Source organism: Myotis nattereri, assembly GCF_964212035.1.
Source record: "Myotis nattereri genome assembly, chromosome: 6".
Classification (NCBI taxonomy): Eukaryota; Metazoa; Chordata; class Mammalia; order Chiroptera; family Vespertilionidae; genus Myotis; species Myotis nattereri.
The window spans coordinates 32,358,632-32,367,173 of NC_138081.1; positions in this window are offsets into that span (position 1 = coordinate 32,358,632).

An 8,542-nucleotide genomic window follows, 5' to 3' on the forward strand; every position below is an offset into this window, starting at 1 on the left:
CGTGTATCTTAAAAATGTACACTTGAAACCTATATGATCCTATTAACCAATGTCATCCCAATAAATTTAATTTAAAACATTCTTTAAAAGCAAAAACAAAAGGGCATACCATCCATAATGAAACTGACTCTCTCCCACTCTGCAGATGTATGGAGATGGCAGACTGACTATCCAGGTGCATCCACCTCTGAAGCTATTCTCCTCAGCCTGCTTCACCTGAAATGAACATCTCGTAGGCGCCATGTAACATGGACATTTTTAACTGTTGAGACGTGCACATTCTGAAAAATCTCTGTATTAATTATAACACATGCCAGTCTCACAGCTTAGAAACTCCGTAAGTCATAAGTAAAGGAGGTTTTATTCCATTTCCGTGTACTTTGTTAGAACCAGTGGATATAAAATTTATACTGATATTTTCTTTAATATGAAGATTTCTGTTATAATACTAGTAGCCCTGCGCACGAATCCAGCAGCTCGCTGCCGCCCTCCTGTAGCTCCCCCCCCCCCACCACCCGGCCCCGGCTCCCCTCGCATAGCTTGCTGCCCTGCCCCCTCCTGTAGCTCTCTGCAGCTCACTTGTAGCTCGCTGCCCTCTGCCCCACCTTCTTGAGGATCCGGTCGTAATGGGGTTGGTTGTTACGTTTCTCAGCGTAATGACCATTTGCATATTACATCTTTATTATATAGTATTTTATTAAAGTAGGGAGATTGAGCTTTATCATTTTTAACTTTATAAAGATTTTTATATACTTTCCCTATGGTAGAATAATTATTTAATATGTTGAAATTCACATAATATAAAATTAATGATTTTAAAGTGAACAAGTCAATAACACTTAGCGCATTCACAATGTTGTGCAACCACCACTCTTATCTGGTTCCATGACATCTCCTTCACTCCCAGGTAAAACCTCCGACCAATTAGCAATTTCTACCCATTCCCTCCTCCTAGCCCCTGGCACCTCTTGGTGATCTGCAGTCTATCTGTATGCATTTATCTACCCTGGATATTTTATATTAATTGTATCATACCATACGTGACCTTTTATGTGTCTTTCACATAGGATAATGTTTTAGAGGTTCATCCATATTGCAACATGTCTCAGTACTTCATTTCTTTTATAGTTGGATGATATTTTATTTTATGCATATACAACAATTTGTTTATATATTTTTTGATGGACATTTGAGTTATCTTCACATTTTGGATATTGTGAATTGTGTTTCAATAAACACACAAGGACATATACTTGTTCCCAATTATATATATTTAGGAGTAGAATTGTTGTGCTATATGGTAATTTTACATTTAAAATTTGGAGGACTGCCAACTTTTTCTTACAGCTGTTGAAACATTTTGCATTTTCATTAGCAATATACAAGGGTTCAAATTTTCTACCTCCTCATCGGGACTTATTCTTTTTTATTTTTTATATGCATCCTAGTAAGTGAAATTCGTACATCACTGGGGTTGGTTTTGCATTGCATTGCTAGTTTGAGTGTTTTTATCACGAAAGTATTTGGGATGTCTGTTGTGTAGTCTGTATACATTTATAATTGTTATATTTTTTTATGACTTCACCTTTTTTTTTTAAACATCCTTTGTGTTATAACAATTTTTGACTTAAAATCTATCTTGTCTGACATTAGTATAGCCACCTCAGATTTCTTTTGATTACTATGTATTTGAAATTTCTTTTTCCATGTTTTTATTTTCAACATATATGTGTTTTGTATATAAAAATAATTTGAGATATACTATATAGTTGGGCTATTATTTTTATCCATTCTACCAATGGGTGTTTTGCTTGAAGAGTTTTACATATCTAAATTTAAAGTAATTACTTTATAAGAAGTACTTATTGCCATTTTGTTGTTTTCTATATAGCATATGTATTTGTCCTGATTTCCTTCATTACTACATTGTTTTGTGTTCTGTTGATTTTTGTCATTTTCTTTTATGTTTCCTTTTAATTTATTTTTGTGTACAATTTTTAGATATTTTCTTAGTGCAAATGTAAATGGCATTGTGCTTTTTAATTTCAAATTCCACCTGTTCATTCCTGGTACATAGAAAAGCAATTGACTTTTATATATTAAGTTATACATTGCAGCCTAGCTATAATTGCTTATTGGTTCCAGGCATGTTTTTTTGTCATTGTTGCTGTTGAATTTTTTGGATTTTCTATATAGAAGTTCATGTCATCTGTGAGCAAAACAATTTTATGACTTTCTTCCCTGTCTGTGTACCTTTTATTTTCTTGATTGTAATACTGAATTAGATAGGACTTCCAGTTTGATGTTGAAAAGCAGTGGTGAGAAAGGAAACTCTCTTTGTTTCTGTTCTTAGGAGATAAGTTTTAAATTTCTTACTATTAAATATTATGTTATCTGTAAGATTTTTATCTAGATTTTCTTAAGTTGAAAAAGTTCTCTATTTCTAATTTTTATCACAAATGGGAGTTGGATTTTGTCAAATGCTTTTTCTGTACCTATTGGTAGGATCATATACATTTATCTTTCAACTTTTTAATGTGATGGATTACATTAATTGATTTTTGAATGTTGAACCAGTGTTGCAAACATGGGCTAAATCCCATTTGGTCATAGTGTATAACTTTTTTTATCCATTGTTATATTTGATTTGTTAATATTTTGTTGAGAATTTGTGCATATATGTTCATGAGAGATATTGGTATGTGGGTTTTTTTATTATTATTCTTGTAATGTTTTTGTCTGGTTTTGATATTAGGCCTCCTACAATGAGTTAGGAAGTGTGCTTTTGCTTCTCTCATTTGAAATTGCAGAGAATTGGTATAATTTCTTCCTTAAATGTGTGGTAGAACTCACTGGTGAACCCATCTGGGCATAGTACTTTATTTTTGGGAAAGTTATTAATTATTGATTCTATTTTGCAATAGATGTAAACCTATCCAGATTATTTCTTATTGTGTGTATTTTAGCAGAGATGTCTTTAAAGAATTGGTTCTTTATATGCTTTGTGATTTTATTTTGATAACAAAATATTTGAATATTGTAATGTGATAAATCTGGCAATGAAATGCTCTTCATTCCCCAGTGTTTGCTATTGTTGATTATTGTAGGCTGTAGCTTATGTTGTTTTGTTATTTTTTTTTTTTGGTGTTTCTTTTTTCAAACAATTTTTGCAAAAACTATCGTCCTTGGAGTATGTTTTGAATGAATTCTCTGTTCCTTTAGTTTGTGTTTCAGCTAGTGTTTTGACAGAGAATCCCTTGAATGCCAGGAACAAAAGAAAACAAAATATGCCTCCCCCAGCCTTTGACAATTGACTATGTGAATGAGATTCTGCTTTAACACTTGGCCAGGTGGTTTATATTTCTGCTTTAGCGTTCATCTCCTGCTTTCCTTAAACCGAGAGTTCAGCCAGTTGTAAACATTTAGAGTTCTTCCAGGTCTTTTCTGATTGTGCATTCTGTCGTGTGCATATGCATGGCCTACCATTTCCTCGAATATACTTTTAATGCCACATTTTTCCAAAGAAACTCTCTCCTCGGTTACTTCTCTCATGCTTTATACAGTCTATTGTATAGCACAACTGCAATCTTTTGCCACAGATGACTGACTGCAAGTTTTTCATTTGACTTAACATTTTCAAGTAATTTCTGTTGTTTGTCTACCCTGAATGAGTTCTAAAGTAGGTGAAAGAGAGACAAGCATCTTGCCTTGGTCCTTCAGGTAATCTCTAGAAACACAAACATAATAATTTGTGAATAAGATCTGCCATGGACCCCCCAGAACTGGGGACCACTGAGACCTGCCTACTCCACCATTTTGTTCTCCCTATAATTGTAAAGGGTACTTTTTTCATGAATCTAGAGTAGGCTTGTTTTAATCATTTGAATCACCACAGTGCTTTGAATCTCTCCAAGGCTCTGACCACAATTTAGTGTGTTTCATAGTTATGTATGCACCCAAAGAGTAAAACTGAAGGCTATTTAGGAACAGTGATTGTTTCTAACTTATCTTTTTCTTCCCTATCACTTAACACATGGTAAGGCTAAAAATAGGATTTAATTGTGAATTAATTTTCATGTGCTTATGTATATTATAGAATCATTAGTAAAATTTTCCAACATGAGTTAAATATGAGTTTCAGATAATCTGAAAAAAAGTATGAGATTTTAAAACGTGTATCAATATTAAATTCCACTTGATATACTGTCTACTTTGATCTATCACCTCAGGAAAGTAGAATCAAATTAATTCTGTCTTCTATGATACTACAACTATATTTAATATTTTCTATCACACTGTGGTTAGCTGCTATGTGCTGTAAGCAGTATGACATTTTTAATATTAAGAACAGAGCTGTATACATACTTATTAAAATTACTCAGCATATACTTCATTGAATTCTCTATTTTCTTTATAATGAAATCTGTAAATTAACAATTTCAACTATAATTTCCCCATAATTTCAACTATTTCATCTCTTGCAACTAATCATGTGCGTCATCAGCTCTGTTATATTTATCTAATTGTTACTGCTTGCAAATCACATGGCTTTTACTGACAATCTCTTGGCTCAAATTGTTAGTTGCTCATTATTCTTATGCCTACATCTTCTTTAACCTTCAGCAGTAATGTCATATTTCTCCTGTGTCATGGAGTGTCTGCAGACTGAATTAGCTGCCCCTTCTTTTGAGCCTAAATAGCATTCTTAACTGAACTGAGTCCTAATTTTATCCTATTCTATTTTTACCCTATTTGTTTATTTGCTTAATTATTTAAAGGTGCTAAGTTTCCTGGGCTGGAGTTCTGACTTTGCCATTCACTTAAAGCCACAAACAATAAAAACATAACGCATTTGGCATAATAGCCAAAGTATGACAAGTTTCTTTAAGAGTTTAATTTGATTGTAATACATTGCTTGTTAAACCTTCCTCTCACGACTAGGGAACCTTTTTTCAGCCAAGGGCCATTTGAATATTTGGAATATCATTTGTGGGCCATACAAAATTATCAACTTAAAAATTAGCCTGCTATATTTGGTCAAACATTTAATTCACACCTAATGCCTTGGCAGGGCCAGACCACATGATTTCGCAGGCCTTTTACCGCCTGCAGGCCGAATGTCCCCACCCTTTCAAGGGGTGTCATATCTGTTTTTATTTGATGCTCTGTATCTAAATTTGAGAGAGAGAAATAACACCAACAGAAACAAGTACTTCTACATCTTACCTTGTTACTCTATTCAAGTCCCTCGCTGCCTGCTCTGACCTGGTAATATCATCATATTTTGGACCTAAAAACATAAATAATAAAGGCTATATTCTAGCTGGTATCTTTTTATTCACAATATAGTAGATTCCCTTTTCCTCAAATTGAACCATAAATAAAGGGTACTTTGTTTTACATACCAATTTAATACATAGGAGAGCAAGTATTAACTAAAATGAAAATTAGTTTGATTGAGTAGATGTCAGGGTTCAAAATAAATGTTTTAGTGATATCTTTCATAGACCAAATTTTCTTCCTGCCATACATAAGTGTGTATATAATTTCTTTTAAACATATTATACTTTAAAATTTATAACCATCTAATATTCTAGCATCTTATCAAATATAAAACACTATTTGTATTAATACTAAATTAATACAAAGTTTGCAGCATAGATCCTTATATCAATTATTTGTACTTTGGTGTGAATTAAAGAATTGCGTAGCTCCCAAATGTTGAATCATGAGACACTAGCTATTTTCATCTTCTTGGACCTATTTGAAAATACTGTTCTGCTACTATGGTAAATCAAATTCAATTCAGTTAAATTTTATTTTAATGAGTTTTTGATCTCCTACCAAATGCTAATCTTTGAAGTTATATCGTATGCAATACAAGCATGCTTCCTATTTTTCTGAATATATAGGCAGCATGTAATATGGCCATTCATGACCCCACCTGGTGTGCAATGACTGTGCAGTGCCCTTTCCTTCTGTATGGGCTGAACTTGGTGACCCCTTCTAAAGAATAAGAAACAGTAAAAATGATGGAATATTATTACTGTGATATTGTTACCAAAAGAATATGGCTTTTGTCTTGTGTACCCTATCTTGCCCTCTCACTGGCTTATTCTGAAAAAAAGCCAGCTCCTGTTTGGGAACCAGCCAGTGAGGAACTGAGGCCCCTAACTGAATAGCTTCTTAGGAATTGAATCCTTCAAACAATCACATCATTGAATTTGGAAGATCTTTTACCAGTTGAATCTTTAGATGAACTTTTAGCCTTGCCTAAAAGCTGGAACATAACATCATGAGAGACTTTTAACCAGAGTTAAAGTCCTGATTCACAGAGACTCTGAGATAATACATACTTGTTGTTTTCAGCTACTACATTTTGTTAATTTGTTATACAGAAATAGATAAACAATGTAATAGAATGGATAATCCACATGAGAAATCAAACATTAATTAAGTAATTATTGATGCAAAGCCAACAGTTTTTCCTACCATGGCCAGTTGTCAAAAGACTACACAAATTGACCTTAATTGGGATTTTGTATGAATTTTTTTAGGAATATTAGATATAAGAAAAATAACTCTGATTTAATAAAATTTGCATCTAATGATTGCATAGTGGGTAAGTAGATATAATAGTCATCCTCATTATTTGAAGTTCATGGAGCACAAATGACTGACATAGAGAAATAAATGAAAATTAAAATTCTCATCAATGAGTAAAACTTGGAAATACTCTCTGTATGTAAAGTCACAACTTGGCCCCAGGTGGGTGGAAACCAGATGCTAACTAGAATCTATCTTCCCACTTTAATATGATTGAATACACCCTGTAGAACTTTGAAGTCCTCTGCAGAAGTTCTGTTAGTTATCCTGGGATCTTACATTCTCATAATTACCTCTGGATCTGTGTTTTCTTCAGGGATCAACTGTTAGTCTATATGCCACTGACTCAGAAATAAATCTCAAACTCTTACTTACATAAAATCTATAAATAGAGTCTAATAAATTATAGTGAAAATTGCATAGGCAAAATGGAGTAATAAAGTAGATATTTATATTAAAATGATGCATACAATTTTAAATTAAACAATGGGTAAGCTCATTTTTAAAACATCTCATAGTCATACGACCACTGCCTTTTATTTTGACTCTGCATTTGACATAAACACACCCATGTAGAGTATCTTTGGCTTCATACCTCCTTCCCTTTCCTTTTTATACCCCACACAAAAAAAGCCCCTTTTCTCCATCTCAGATCACATGATTAAATTTAAATGATGCTGGTTGCCTGTGTTTCTGCTGACATTTATTCTTATAAAGTCTAATAGTCTGTTCCTAAAGTATTTTCTCAAGGACACTTCTAATCTAAGAGGATTTCTGGAGCAGATTGGAAAATTATATTCATATATATGTTCCATTATTATATATAACCCTTTTCATATTTCTGACTTCTGGAATTATTTTTTGGTTTATATGCATGCTGCTATGATGAATAGTAATGTTCTACTTCTCCACAAACTGTACCAAAAACACTCAAATGAATAAAGTCCCCCAAAGACAAGTTGCACAGTTAAATTTCCATTTATCATAGTTTTCCCTTTGAAATCCAAATACTAACTTCAAGCTATTATAGCTCATTCTTTCTTATTTATACAATAAAAATATTCAAGCCTTTGTTCTTAAAAGAGCAGAATGAAGTAAAAGGGTCAACAATTTGTCAATAGAAATTTATAAAGACCACTACTGAGGAGGAAAATAGATAACTCAGCAAGGAATGAACCAGTCTATTAAGAAGCTACTGAACACTTATTTCTTGCCCAGAACTAGGATAATATTGAACAATGTTTTAATTAAATCCTCACTTGAGGATATTTTTCCATTGATTTTTAGAGAGAGTGGAAGAGAGAGGGAAAGACAGAGAGAAGTATCAATGTGAGGGAAACACATCGATTGGTTTCCTCCTGCAGAAGCCCCAACCAGGGTGCAGGTCGGGGAGGAACCTGCAACTGAGGTACCTGCCCTTGACCAAAATGGAACTTGGGGCCCTTTGGTCCACAGGCTGACACTCTACCCACTGAGCCAAACCAGGTAAATTAAAGATAAAATAAAACACATGTAGAGGTCAAAGGAATTAGGGTTTCTCTTGTTAGCAGCTCAGGAAAATCCAAAACTAAAAGCAAGCCAAGTTCAAATGTATGAGGTATAGAAAGACAAGTCATCATGGATGGACAAGCTCAGTGAAGCATAGGCTCATAGCTGGAATTGGAAGCCTCAAGTCTGTCTTAAATTATTATCAGTCTCCATAATTATGAAAACAGGAAATATTTGAAAGGTAAAAGTATTGGGGTGAATAATGCTCTGGAAATACAAGCAATGTGATTCAATAAGGTTATTGCAATTCAATAAGATTCAACAATCAATAAGTTACTATGGTAGTGAAGACTTCATTTACACAAATGAAATACATTTGCAAACTTGTAGTGATGGTCTACTAAGTTTAAAAATTTGTAGAAAGAGGTAAATTAGGTGGGGGTGGGGG